Source organism: Pinus tabuliformis, chromosome 9, assembly GCF_031772625.1.
Source record: "Pinus tabuliformis cultivar Carrire ecotype Pingquan chromosome 9, CPIR1, whole genome shotgun sequence".
Classification (NCBI taxonomy): domain Eukaryota; kingdom Viridiplantae; phylum Streptophyta; class Pinopsida; order Pinales; family Pinaceae; genus Pinus; species Pinus tabuliformis.
Window position 1 is genome coordinate 1,843,639,821 of NC_142307.1, and position 14,870 is coordinate 1,843,654,690.

The 14,870-nt window shown below is 31.7% G+C and overlaps 1 pseudogene across 1 annotated transcript; it reads left to right on the forward strand.

Moving 5' to 3' along the window:
• Window positions 1-4,213: 4,213 nt before the first annotated feature.
• Window positions 4,214-5,652, forward strand: LOC149156194 (methyl jasmonate esterase 1-like; annotated as a pseudogene). The gene is made up of 3 exons (XR_016263199.1): window positions 4,214-4,800; window positions 4,893-5,027; window positions 5,165-5,652. The product of XR_016263199.1 is annotated as a methyl jasmonate esterase 1-like (transcript).
• The last annotated feature ends 9,218 nt before the right edge of the window (window positions 5,653-14,870 follow it).

Here is a 14,870-nt window from a genome sequence, read left to right on the forward strand (position 1 = left end):
TGATAATATTATAATAATATTATTATTCTTATTATTAATGAACCACACTTGTTTCCAATCTAAAGACATTGGCCATAAAATTCTCTCATGTGATTTTTACCAAAAGACTTTGTTTAAAAAATAATGAGCAAAATGTTAACAAATATTAATAGATCTAGGAATTATAACTATTAGTAATTGTATGGATTTAATATTAACTAAAATATTAATATTAAATATTATTATTAGTATTATAATATTATTATTCTTATTATTAATGGTTTGGGTAACTAATTAATATAAATTTATTAGTAAAGTTATCTAATGTGAACATAAACTTACTACTTAAATTTAAATAATTATCTTATACTAGATAATTTTAACCCATTTAGATAGTCATGAAAAGGACTATCTCATAAATATAAGGAAAAGAAAAGAAAATGAGGGAGATTTCCAAAGAGGACCAAAAACTCAAATAAGAATTAAGGATAAAGAAAACATGTTAGTTAGAAGCTTCACTATAGGATAATAAGGGAGAAAAAGAAAATAGAAATTAAGTTCAAGTCATTAATAGAGGGAGGGGGAGGAAGGGGAAGAAACGACTAGGAAGAGAGGGCAGGATCCAACAACTACTGATCTTCCAACTGTCATCTCTATTGAGATTGCTTGGCATTTTTTCAATCTCAATGGCTTTTCTAAATTTTCGGTCATGGAACTGCACAACCTTAGCAATAACTTGGGTCTCCTAAATACAAACATGATGTTTAGTCTTCTCCGCATGCTTCGCTAGTGTGGAAGACTTGGTTTTCCCATGTTGAAGGTCTGTTGTGTGCTCATTAATCCTTTGATTAATAGAGCGACCAGTCTCACCAATGTAGGGGGTCCCACAGGAACAAGGAATAATATAGAAACCCTTCATTTCCTTAGGGTTGACAAGATCCTTCACTGATCGGAGTGAATTACGAATGGTATTAAGGGGTCTAAAGATCGAGGGAACATTATGCTTCTTAAGAATCCTAGCAATCTTATCACTGGTCCTACTTAAAATAACATACAATACCAACCGAAAAGTATTACAATAATTTTTGTTTGTAGCATTCTAAACTTTAATGACATCCAGAACATTATAAAATATAATGATATCAACACTAATGCATTGAATAATATTATAATAATAATTTAACTAGTGAAATCTGTCAATTAGAGCGGTTTGTCCTGTTTAGTCTAATATAGTTGTTGGGAGGTCCCTATTTAACCTATAGCCATGATCTGATTGTTCAACTTGTCCTAACTATGAACCACACTCATTGGTTCCAAACAAATGTATTATCATGTGATTTATGCCGATTTTTTTTTTTCAAATACTATTATTAAGTACTATTATTTATTTAGTAATGAATACATAGGGTACTTCTGAACATAATCATTAATTCTCATCTCATCTCAGTTTAGTAGACCTTAAATTAAACGTAGTAAACTTAAAATATAAGCTATGCTCAAAATAAATAATTTTCCATCAATAAAATTTGTCCTATTCTTAGATATCTAAACTAAAATGTGGATTAAAATTTGTCATCTTCTTGGATATCTAAGCTAACAAGTGGAGTTAAGGGCAAAACACCGGCCTTTAGGTCCATTTAATATGTGTTTTTATATTGTTTCTCCTATAAACTTAGTTACTTTGCATTATATTCGGTTGTACAAATGCTTACTATATTTGACATCAACATAAGTGTCGTGGGGCCTTTGAGTGAATGCATATTAACTATTTTTATTATTTTCTTTCTAGCTTCCTCAATATTTTCTTACTATTTTTTTTTGACATTTTAAATTAATATATGGTAAAATTTAGAAGCATTTGTTAATATGTTTATTTTTGTATGTATGAGAAAGCATATAAAATATTTATTTGAGAATTTATTTATGTAAGTAAATTCATGTTACCTAACCGTTCAAGATTTGTCCTTGGCATAGATCATATGGTGCTTTTCTTAATTTGGTATCTTTCATAAAAGTAGATATTTCATATCTTTATAACATAAAATGACTTAAAAAATTAATGTCAATGTAAGAGCATCACTCTAAATATGACATTTGTAATTAATTTGCAAAGCGAATTTCTAATTAAAATATAAACTGAAAAGTTCAAACTTTTACATAGTAAAAATATTATTAAAATATTTTATCTATAATGTTGATTAATTTAATATATTTATTATAAATTTTTAATTTAAAATAATTAAATAAATTAAATAAAAATATTAAATTTATTATATTTTTCAATTCATATTATAATTATTTTGATTTTTTAAAATAAAAATAATTATAATTATTTAAAAATTTCATTAAAAAAATTATTTTTATTATTTTTATATTTTAAATTTCTAATTATCATTTATTTTAAATTTTTATCCACAATATTAAAGTTTAAATTTATATCAATTTTTAAATTTATATAGTTATATAATTTTTAAATATGTTTAATAACAAATTTATTGATATCTTAATTATATTTATTTTTATTTAAACTAAAAAACATGTACGGGCTACTATGAAACTTGTTAAAATATACACCCACAGAGATAAAGTGAAATAATCCTATATTATATAATCTATGTTTTATGATTTATTAAAGTATTTGTCTGGGTTAATGTAAACGAAAGACATTTTAGTTTAATGTTAAGCGTGGCAGGACTAAACACTTTATTGAGTGGCGTGACGATGCATTTATCAGTGTCCGGACCTTGTGATGCATTTCTTAAAGATAGCCGCACGTTAACGTTAAAAGTGGGTGTGAGAAGTTTTTTTATTTTTAAATTTTTGATAAATTAATTGTTTTTAGTTTTTAGATTATTGGTGTTGGTTTGATAAAAAAATTTGAAGTGAAATTTTAGTTTGTGTTATTTAAGTTTGTGTTTGATTTTATATATGGATTCAGTTTTTTGGAAATATCCGGGACACTTTAATTATACCTAGATTATTTATCAAATTTATGATTTCAATAAATTCATGTAAGCTTTTAAAAAAATTAACCAGAAAAATCCATTAAAAAAACATAAAAAAATAATACTAAAAACAAATTTTATATTATATATACATGCATGAACGATCCATCATTCATTTCCATTCTTTACCGTTGATTGCATACTCCGGGTTGGAATATTGATGATCCCAGCAATGATGATTTTCAAATAAAAATAAAAAGAAATGGATGCTCGCCCTATCTCTAGGATAGGGATATTAGATTTTTAGTACTGCTCTCTATTGACACAGTTGCAATATTTGATTTTAATACCGCTGTATCCAGGTTTCCACGCCCGTGGTATTACCTAAGACCGACCAAAATGTGCTGAGAATTCCAATTATTTGAACGAGAAAATATAAAAGTCCAATTTTCACCCTATTCGATGTTTTTTTAATCAAAGTCCGAACCTCTGAGTCTAAAGTACATAGAAATTTTTAAAACTTACGGCCTATAGGTTGATCATAGAAAACTCGTGAAAAATATCCAAATTTCCACCCAACTTTAACCTGTTACGTACTATGGGAAAGAAAGATGTGGTTTTTCGACGATAATTCCTACCTTGTTCTGGAAGAGGAAAAGCTTTTGGTCATGGACACTGCCCTTTCTTTATTTTTTTCCTATTTGAAATTATAATTATTATTGGTTTTAGTCGTGATTTATTTTAGAATGAGTTTGTTCTTATTTTTTAATGAGTTGTTTAAATAATTGTTTTTTCCTAAATTTATGCATGATTGAAATATTTTCCCAGCTAACTAATTACGTGTTTAAAACAGTTTCCCTGTATTAAAACAACAACACTTTATATGGTGAGGGTGAATACAAAATTTCGATTTCAATTTTGTTAATATGCAATTAACAAATTTCTTATTTTTGTTAATTAATTTTTTTTAATTTTGTAATTAACAAATTTCTGTTATAATATTTTTATCGAAAAATCTGTAAACGTGAGAATGAATTTAAAATTTAATTTATTTTTATTTATCACAATTTTAAAATATTCCAAAATCAAATTCAATTCAACCATAGGTACGAAAAAGTATTCAATTAAACTAAAGATATGACCAAATATATACATGAGACATAATGTCAAGATGAAAAGAATTTCTAACCAAAACGTATTCAATATTTATCTCCACTTGACCTATGGAATAAGTATCTATGATATTTCATAATCTTCAAAACCTACTTGGCCTTTGGGAGACTGGATGGTCAGTTTGATAAGGCAGCAATGGCTACCCTAACTGCGCGTCGCTTGGGGAATTAATAATGAATTGTGGTACATTGTGACAAAGAGCAAATCAGATTTTGTCGATTTTTCTGAGCCAGGCAGCCTATTGCTAGCACTGACCTGAGGGCCCAGAGTAAGTGGAATCAGCCCAATGGAAGCAGAATCGGGAGACAGTCGAAGAAAGGAAGGGACCTCCCACTTTGTTTTGATTCACGGGGCATGTCATGGAGCGTGGTGTTGGTACAAGCTCTCAGATCTGCTCAAAAAGGCCGGTCATCGCGTCACAGCAGTCGATCTCGGGGGAGCTGGACTCAACCCAAATGACGGTGATGCGATTCGAACCTTGGCCGAGTACAACCAACCAGTTGCGGACCTCATGAAAACTCTACCAGATAGAGATGGAGATGGGGCAGAGAAGAAGGAAAAAGTAATATTGGTTGGTCACAGTTTGGGAGGTGTGGATCTGACTTGTATGATGGAGCAATTCCCACACAAAATTGCTGTGGCTGTATTCCTGGCTGCTTTCATGCCCGTCCGTGGTACAACCCCTCTTCAGCTGATTGGCCAGGTATTTCACCATATTAATACTATATATCAATTTCACCTAGTTTGATGGCTCTTATTCGTGTTTTATTGATGTTGCCGCTTCTTCTTTTTCAGTTTTATGAACGATACCAAACGTGGGGAGACATGGAATTCAAGTATGGACTTGATGGACAACCGAGCAGGCCGTCGTCCTTTAAATTTGGGAGCAACTTCGCGCGAGACTATATTTATCAAAAGAGCCCCTCTCATGTAACTAACGCGCAGCAGATAGAGATCTCCTGCTTAATAAATATATATTGGCCTATTTCTATTTGCGTTTTCTAATTGTTTTTCTGATCATATTGAGCTATTTTAAGGCGTTGAGAATGTTCTATTGTGTATTCCAGGATATTACTCTAGCGGAGACTCTTCTCAGGCCTCACCCAGTGTTGGACGAAGAGGTAGTATTCAGCAGTGAGAATTATGGCAGAGTCCCTCGAGCGTACATAGTGACCAAGTACGATAACATAATATGGGAGGAACTGCAGAGGAAGATGATAGCCGATAACCCCCCTGTTAGAGTCTACGAATTGGAGGATTCTGATCACTGTCCCTTCTTCTCTTGCCCTGCACAACTTGCCAAAGTTTTAGAGGAAATTTCCACTGCATTCTAATCATGGTTTAATCCATGCATTTTGATATCTTGGTGCTATATGAATAATGATAGTCCACACATAGATGAAGGGATTTTCTACCTTGGGATGCTTCAATGGTCCCTTCATGCGTAGTTGGAAATTTGTGGATTTGAATTGAATTCGTGTTGTGAAGTTCATTCTACATAGATAATAACACATGGTAGCAGCGCTATTCATGTGCTACCATGGAAGAATATCAATATGGAGTAGTCTAACAAAATAGGTGGCGTTATTGCTTTTGGCTTCTCGTTTCTGTAATTGGATTTCATTGTTTACAATATATAGTATCTATTCCTTTCTACGCTTCTAGCAGATATATATCTGAAGTGATAGTGTTCCTATAATTGAAGTGATAGTGTTGGGTTATGTAAGCGTTAGCATTCACTTTTTTTTTTTTCTAAGGGAATCAGCTCCCTAACTTTCAGCTTTCGAACTTACGGATGGAAACTGAAGAATCTATTTGCCGAATTTAAAAACAGGGAGGACGAACATACATAACACTTTAGCAGGAAGGTAATTTTAGAGATTGGGGTCGAAAAATCCTGTTTCTAATTTCCAATTTACTGATGGAAGTGATGACAGAGATCAGAGGCGCACAGCTCTTGAACACAACACACAAACACTGAACACAAAACCCATTTCTATTTCTATTCATCTTTCTGGAGATTAGTTCAGGCTGTGGCTTCCTGGAGAAGCTTACCTATTTTCAACGATTTCTAGAATCAGCGTTTAAATCGGTGTTGAACATTGGTAGTTGGAATTACTTAGTTTCTTCCAACAAGTGAAAAAGTCCTCTTAATAGAATAAAAAATATAGGACAGATAGACACTACTCATGAATTGAAAAGTCACACTCCCCAGGTAGGTAAAAGTTTAGGAAGGGAGTCTTCTCATGGTACGATTTAGTGGATGGTAATAAGATGTATCATTTTTATCTGGTTTCAAATTTTGTGAGATTGGGCAAGTAATGAAAAATGGCTAGATGACTGGATAGCGGGATTATTCATTTTCCCTAAATATGGTGAATAAATCCCCCCTCATTGTCTGAGATAATAAACCTTTTATGCCCTTTTTTTAATATTAATATTTAACAGTTCATTGACAAGCAAGGCCATAAAAGCATCTCTTAGCTTATGCAGTGGGAAATATGAAACCTAAACTATAGAAATGTGGTTGTCCGTTGAGTATACATAAACAGAGAGGTTTATGAAGACAAGATTGAATCTTCAACGGAACATGAAACCTTTTCCCATGTTATGGTATGCGAAATTTTCTATTTGTATGATGTGTCTGATGAATTCGCACTTGTATATCCTTCTGCTCTGCATTTGTATCTATCCAGTTTCATTGCATATTTGATGAATAAAAAAACCCAACAATGAAGGACAATTTCGTATCAGAAACCCCAATCCAACAGAAATGATGCTCCCTAGTATCAAATCCCTAGCAGAAACATCAATGTTCGACTAATACCTTGTAACCATAAATAAAATCTCTTATCTCTCTATTGTAATCAAACAACTACTACATTACATCCTCTGGACAACTCGGGTCTAATTACACTAAGGCAACTATTAATAAGCAGGCCATATGATTGGTGTTCAACCAATTTATGATGGCCTCTGGCATGCTCATCTTATCTAACCGTGTATCTACAAAACTTTTTTGAGCCTATCTGTGCATCGTTTTTCCTCAGGGTGTATCTACGGGGTGCACAAAGCTCCACCAAGCTTAAATTTTTGAAATTTTCCTCAAAGCATTCTTGAATCCCAATTCTAATAAGGGAAAGCCTTTTATTAATAAGTTGTATCTCCACGTCTCCGCACCTGCAATGCATACTGGTTATGGACCAACAATTGTCACTAATATGCAGAAAAATGCATGAAATCTCCAAGGCACATGGCGAGTTATGATGGTCTTCAATGATCTCCCCTTGCTTTTAAAAGTAATGAACCTTTAGGTTTCATCATTGTGTTCTAATTTCCTCAGCTTTTTCCACCTATCAAACCATGATTCACTCTGGAAATTGTCCCATTCATGAGCTTTGATCATCCCTGTCCAGTCTGTCACTCTCTCCATAGATTGTTCATATCTACGATCCGTGTTTCCCAATTCAGTGAACTCTTCCAATCAACATGGCATCATTTGTCACGCATTTGAAGTGAAAACACATTTTCCTCCAAAATCTTGTTCGTCGAAATAACCAAACTCTTTTATTTGAAGTCAAATCTCACCCTCCCTAATCTAGGCGAAGTTTGGCCTCTATTTCCCTCACAATCTTCTCCATGATGGTCGCTCACTCATACATGATGTGAATGGTTCCTTCTTCCGTATCCAAAAAAATGTATCACATTCCCCACTACTCCAATGTCATTGTTTTTTGAAATTCGCAAATAAACACCGCCTTCAATGGTTTTTATCCTCTATAATCTCCTCCTTTAAGAAGCCTTTAGCTACAAGTTTCTCTTTTTTAATTATTCACTCAACTTGTCTTCTGATTCTCTTTTTTTATTATTCACTCAACTTGTCTTCTGATTGTTCACTCAACCTATCTCGGAGTGACTCCAATAGGTATTTGTTCATCGGTTGCTATCGGCACAAATTTACAAAATGTATGATTGACATATTCTATCTTCAATGGTGTAGATATATTCATTGTTTCTACAACCTAAGCATCCTCTTTTCTTCTTCTAGCATGCTTTGGGCAACACACATCCTCAATTTTTAGTTACTCTTATTCAAGCACTTCCCCTTCTTCTAGGTAGCAAAAGATTTCCATGCCTAAGAGCCCCTCTAAAATCACCCTACGTCTAATCCTCTCATTTTCTTTCTTTCTTTGATGTTCTTATTGTCCTTTTTATGGCTTAGATCTATTTTTTCCCTTGTTATCTTTCTTCACATTTTTTATTAGCCGCATAATCACTAGTATTTCTTCTTTGATCCATTCCTTGTCTTAATTCATCTGCACACCTTTTCCATTTGTAACTTGTGCTCACAAACAAGTCAATAATGCACCTCTATGCAATTTAGTGGCTCTGCCAAGAACTCTTAATTCTTCTCTTGAATTAACTCAATAATCAAGTCTCTACATGTCAACCAAAATGATGAAAGCACTTTGAAATCTATACCAACTTCAAGGAATCCTTATCCCTTATTGCTAGACATACATGTATACAAGAATGTTGGGAAGTGATGGAGAACGTCGTCATTGATCTAGTTCAAACATATATTTGGGCCATTTCTAATGCCTCAAAAAATCAACTTGAAAAATGAGGAAAACGAAAAACAAGACTAAGTTTTGGATTCATAGTTTAGTAGATGATGTCATTTTTGCCAAGATAATGGGAAAATATAGTGCAAAACAATCTTGGAATATTTTGGAGTTAGCATATCATGGTAATGACAAAGTGGACACTGTGATGCTTCAAACCTATAAGAGAGAATTTGAAATATTGAATATGAAGGAGACAAAACAATGACTAGTTCATGATGAGAGTAATGGGACCTGTGAATCAGATAAGGACTCATGGAGAGACAATTGAAGATCAAAAAATTGTGGAGAAAGTTCTTAGGATCCTTCCCAATAAGTTCAAGATGATTGTCATTTCCATAGAGGAATCAGAATATTTTTCCAAATTGAGAGTAGATGCACTATTTAGATCTCTTTTGACCCATGAATCGAGAATTAACATAGAATATGAGTCCCTAGAACATGCCTTCATGACTTAGGCTTGCATTGGTAGAGACAAAAGTAGAGGTCAAAGAGACAGAGGTAATCATCAAGAAAAAGGTAGAACTACACCAAAATAGTTAGCACAATCATATTATCCTAGAGACTCCAAAACTTAAACTTGGGAGTGGAAAAATATGGTTGGACAAGTCTAAGGCAAAATGTTACTATTGCAAAAAATATGGACAATAAGAAAGAGAGTGTAGAAAGAAGTAGTTATATTTGAACATGAGCAGAGATAATGTCTCCAATAGTGAAGAAGGGACATATGAATCAATGTACATCTCATGTCAAATAACAAAGGAAGATAAAAACAAAGATCTTTGGTTGTTGGACAATGGCTACAACAATTTCACATGGCAGGTAACAATAAGTTTTTTGTATTACTGATAATTTTGTTTAAACTAAAATTGCTCTAGCAGATGATCATCATGTCAAGTTTGTAGGAAAAGGTGTGGTGTCTTTCCTGAGTAATCAAAAGGAGAAGAAAGATATCCTTGATGTCTATTATGTTCCAAATGATAAGCATAATCTATTAAGTGTTGAACAATTTAGTCAACATGATAATGATGTCAAATTTAAATATTCCAGATGCACATCTTAGATAAGACATCTAGTAGAGGGGTTTTTGCAAAGGTTCAAATGATGAAGAATAGAATTTCCCATTGGACCTGAGAAGTGTAAATTTGTCATAGTCATATCCAAAAAATGTCTCAAGAATAAATGATGCCTATTTCTCGTATATTAGGTATGGTTACCTACCTTTTATGCGTATTAGTCTCTTGTAGAAACAATCTATGGTTAAGGGATTTTCTCATATTGAATGAGAAAATCAACACTTGTGAAATTTTGATTCTTAGAAAGAATCAAAGAGATACTTTTCCATAAATGACCTATAGAGTGAAGGAACATCTAGAATGTTTCCACACAAATTTATGTGGACCCATGAAAACTCAGTCCACTGGTGGAAGATTTTATTTTCTAATGTTTGTTGATGAATTTAATAAGAAATTTTTAGTGTATTTTCCTAAAAACAAGTCAAATAATTTCAAAAAGTTCAAAGAGTTTAAGGTTATAGTGAAAAAGTGAAGTGGAAAACATGTAAAAGTGATAAGATTAGATAGAGGAGGAGAGTGTGACTCAAATTTATTCACAATTTTCATAGACAGTGGGAATTAAAAGGTAGTTCACCACCAAATATACTCCATGGTAGAATGTAGTTCTTGAACAAAAGAATGATATCATTATGCGAATGGAAAGGGGTATGCTCAAAGAGATATTTGTCCAATGATTGTTGGGATGAAACTATTACTTGTTAAATATCTATATATATATATATATATATATATATATATATATATATATATATATATATATATATATATGTGTGTTACACAAATCTGCAAAAAAATAGTGTGAAAGGTAAAGTTCCTCAAGAGGCATTTAGTGGCACAAAATCAAGTGTCTCTCAGTTTCAAGATTTTAGTTGTATTGTGTATGCACATGTCCTAGAAGAGCTAAGGAGGAATCTTGACAAGAAGAGTCAATAATGTATTTTCATTGGACATAGTGAACAATCCAAAGCATACAAACTATATAATCCATTGACTAAGAATTTTTTGGTGAGGAGAGATGTAAAATTATTAGAAGTGAGTCTTGGAGAGATCAATAGAATGAAGCGATGGATAGTAGAAATCCATCACTCCCAAAATATGAACAGGTGGAAAGTTCAAGACAACAAATCCCTCCACCAAGGTTTTCAAGTTTATAGTTGCAAAGACAAGAAGATAGTCCTTCTTCCAGTAGCGAGTTAGTAGATTTAGTAAGAAATTAGAGGAATAATTTTCCTCTATTAGTGAGTAAGAATAATCCTTGAGAAATCATAGAAGAAGGAGATTAAGGGAAATATATAAGTTGTGTGATGGCATCGATTAATATGCTAACTTTTGCTTATTATCCTATCGACCTAATTATTTTGTAAAAGCATTGAAAGAAGATCATGATAAGAATGAGCCATGGGGTCTTGCTGATATCCCAACAGATAAAACCAAGATTAGGGTCATGTTGGTATACAAAACAAAACTAGATGAGAAAAGCGAGGTAGAGAAATATAAAGAAAGGTTAGTTTCTGGTGGATTTAATCAGCAACCAAGTATTAACTATGGTGAAACCTTTATTCCAGTAGTAAGTTTGGATACCATTAGAGTTTGGTTAGCCATTTTAGCCTAGAAAAAATGGATAGTTTACTAGATGGATGTGAAGTTATGATTTTTGAATGGAAAAATAGAAGAGGAGGCATATGTAGATCAACTACTAGGATTTGAAGTAAAAGGATAGGAGTATAAACTATACAAGTTGAAGAAATACTTACATGGATTGAACCAAGATCTAAGAGCTTGGTATAGTTGGACTGACTCATATTTACTCAATAATGGGTTTAGTGGGAGAAAGAATGAACCTACATTCTCTACCAACTTAGATCATGGTAAAATCCTTATAGTTTTTATTTATGTTGGTGACATGATATATAAATGATGATAGACCTTCATTTCTCAAAGTACTTTCTGGGAATTGGATTCAATCAATTTTCCAAAGGGATTTCCATATGTCAACAAAAGTATGCTACAAATATCTTAAATAGGTTTAGGATGGAAAAATTTGAAGCGACAAGGACACCTATTTCAATAGGAACAAAATTCAGGAATTGAGATGATGGAAGAATAGTTAATTCAATATTATATAATCGGGTTGTAAAAAGCATATTATACCTTACTACAACGAGATGTAATGTGATATATTTAGATAGTTTAATTTCTAGATTTATGGAGTCCCCCAAGGAATCTGACTGGAAAATTGAATAAAGAATTTTGAGGTAGATTGTTGGTACAATTGGTTATGGATTGGTACATAATTTTTGAAGACAAAACACTTACAATATACACAGATCATGACTTTTTTTGTAGTATTGATGATAGAAAAAGCACTTGAGGAGATACTTTTCATTCATGCATAAATCTTATCTCATGGGCTTGTAAGAAATACCTGATTATCTCAATATCTTTCACAAAAGAAGAATATATAGTAGCTACTATAGCACCTCGTCTCGTAGTATGGCTAAGAAGACTTTTGAAATATCTACATGTTGAAAAATAATCAATTATTATTTTTGTGACAAGAGTGCATCAATTGCATTGTCAAAGAACCATGTGTTTCTTTGGAAATGAAAGCACATCAACACTTGTTATGACTTCATTCATGAACTTGTCAACAACAGTGTTATATTTCTTTAATTCTGTGGATCTAGAGATCAACTAGCAGATATCTTCACAAAACCATTGAGAAGTATTATTTTTGAGTTTTAGAGACAACAATTCAAAATTACCAGTGTTGGTGAATGTAACAGTTAAGATTAAGGGGGATTGTTAAAAATACTCTTTCATGTTAACTAAGGTAGTTGGGGTGTTAGTTGTCAATCTAAGATGTTTTTAGAAAGATGCTTCTAGAAGTTATAAATATTTTTAAAAAATTCTTATTATTCCTAGATAATTCTAGAAGATTTTTAATTAATTACAAAATCTATTTAATTGCGGACGAGCAATGCCCCATAAATTTCTAATGGGTTTCATTCGTATCTCTTCATGTGATTTCTTAACATCCACAACATTTATAAGAACAAAATCAAAATGAAAAGCAAGTAAAAATCAAATCCATTTATTAATCCAAATTTGATACAAAATAACTGAAGTGTGAATTTGATATGGAAGAATCAAGCAATGAATTTGATATCCAAAAATTGATTTTAAAATACAGGAAAACAAGAATGACTAGGCCACATACTCCCTTTTCAAATATGAAAAAATTCAATTAGATTTCCCATTTAAAAAAAAAAATCATAATTAAAAAACTACTCAAATTTAGGTTTTCAATTTAATTTTATTCATATATTTTTTAATAAAATAAAAACATTTTAAATTTATAAAAAAATAATTTTTTTATTAATAAAAAAATAAATTATAAAAATGCAATTTTGTTCCCGACATAATCATAAATAGGAAAAGATTCACGTCAAAATAAATGTTTTGATCACCTCTTCAAAATCCCATTCACCAGCTTTGATCGCCTCTTAGAAATCGCATTCTTATGGATCAATTAACTGGAATATGATCTCGGAATCTATCTCTCACAAATACAAATTTGAAGCTAATTTCCAGCGGATTTGAACTTCTTATTTAAACAATATATATAGACTTTTCATATCTCAATTTAAATGCTCTTAAGGTTTTTAATTCTTTTACAGATAAAGATAAAAATTAAAATTTTTACATATTTTTAAATAATTTTAGTATAATCGATTCGGTATATATATATATATATTTATTTATTTAATTCAAGTTTTTGAAGACATATTTGTTTATTTATAATATAAATTTTAATCTAAACACATTTATATAATTATAATATAACAGTGAGAAACAATCTTTCAAAATTATAATTTTTCTAAATTCTCATTCCTATTAATATATTTCTTAAGAATATTTAATCCTATTAAAAAACTAATGCACTTTAAAATCTTTAAATAAATTCTCTAACCGTACATTAGGGTGTATTTAAAAAAAGCTTCATGACTTGACAAACATTTTTGTAAGGTCTCCGACTGGAGAATTGCAATGAATATGTCGCTTGATATCTATCTAAAAATTATAAATTAGTGACAAATAAATATTTATTTGTGTATAGTTTTTAAGAGAAAAATTATCTTTAATTTGTATATTGATTATTCATTAAACTTTGATGCAGGAGCATTCAGGCCAGTTAGCAATGTGATAGTATGGTCACATGTTGTGACTAGCAAGGGGCTGAAAGAAAATAATTTAATTAAATTATTTGTTTAAATATGTGAGAGTGTTTATTTATTGAGGAAAGGGTATAGGTGGCTGAGTGATCCTCCTTGTATGGAGATCAGGCCAAATAGTTGGATTTATTTGGCTAGAATAGAGTATGAGAGATTTTAAAAGCTTTATTTAGTGTTAGTTTAGAAAAGAGTGGGATTGAAGAGATTTTTTAGGAGAGGTTGAGAGATTTCTGGTTCAGAATCAGAATTGGTTCATGAACCATTTATTTGTATAAATTGTGTCTTCTTGTACAATTGAGAGGAGAGATGTGAGGTAGAATTAGATAGGCTTGGTGTGGAGCGAGAGCTCAGAGAGGTGTGAAGATTGTGTTTGTGTGAAATTGAGTCAAAAGCGTGTCTTTTTTTTTTTTTTTTTCTGAATATTATAAAAGTAACTGCGTTTGTGTGTAATCGAATGCCAAATTGTGTAGACTTGAGCATGATATGTCTGCGTAATTGATTGTAATAGTAATTCTGTGTGAAGGGTTGTATCCAGCGCATTTTATTCTGCAGTTTTGTGTTGAATCATTGTACAGGACTCTGTTTTTGTTGGGTTTCATTGTTGTTAATATAAATCTGTGGGTAGAATCGATGTGTGAAAGCGGAGGAGATTCAATTGTCAACATTGATTTTTATTACAAAACCGGTTCAGAATCATTGAGAGTTTCAATAGGCGTTAATGAAATTGGGTTTTTTTTATGGAGACAACGCTTAAATTATAATTGTGAAATTGGTAAATCGATCACCCTGAATCGATTTCAAGAAGAAGAATTCTGTCAAGCACTGGTTGAAAGAGGG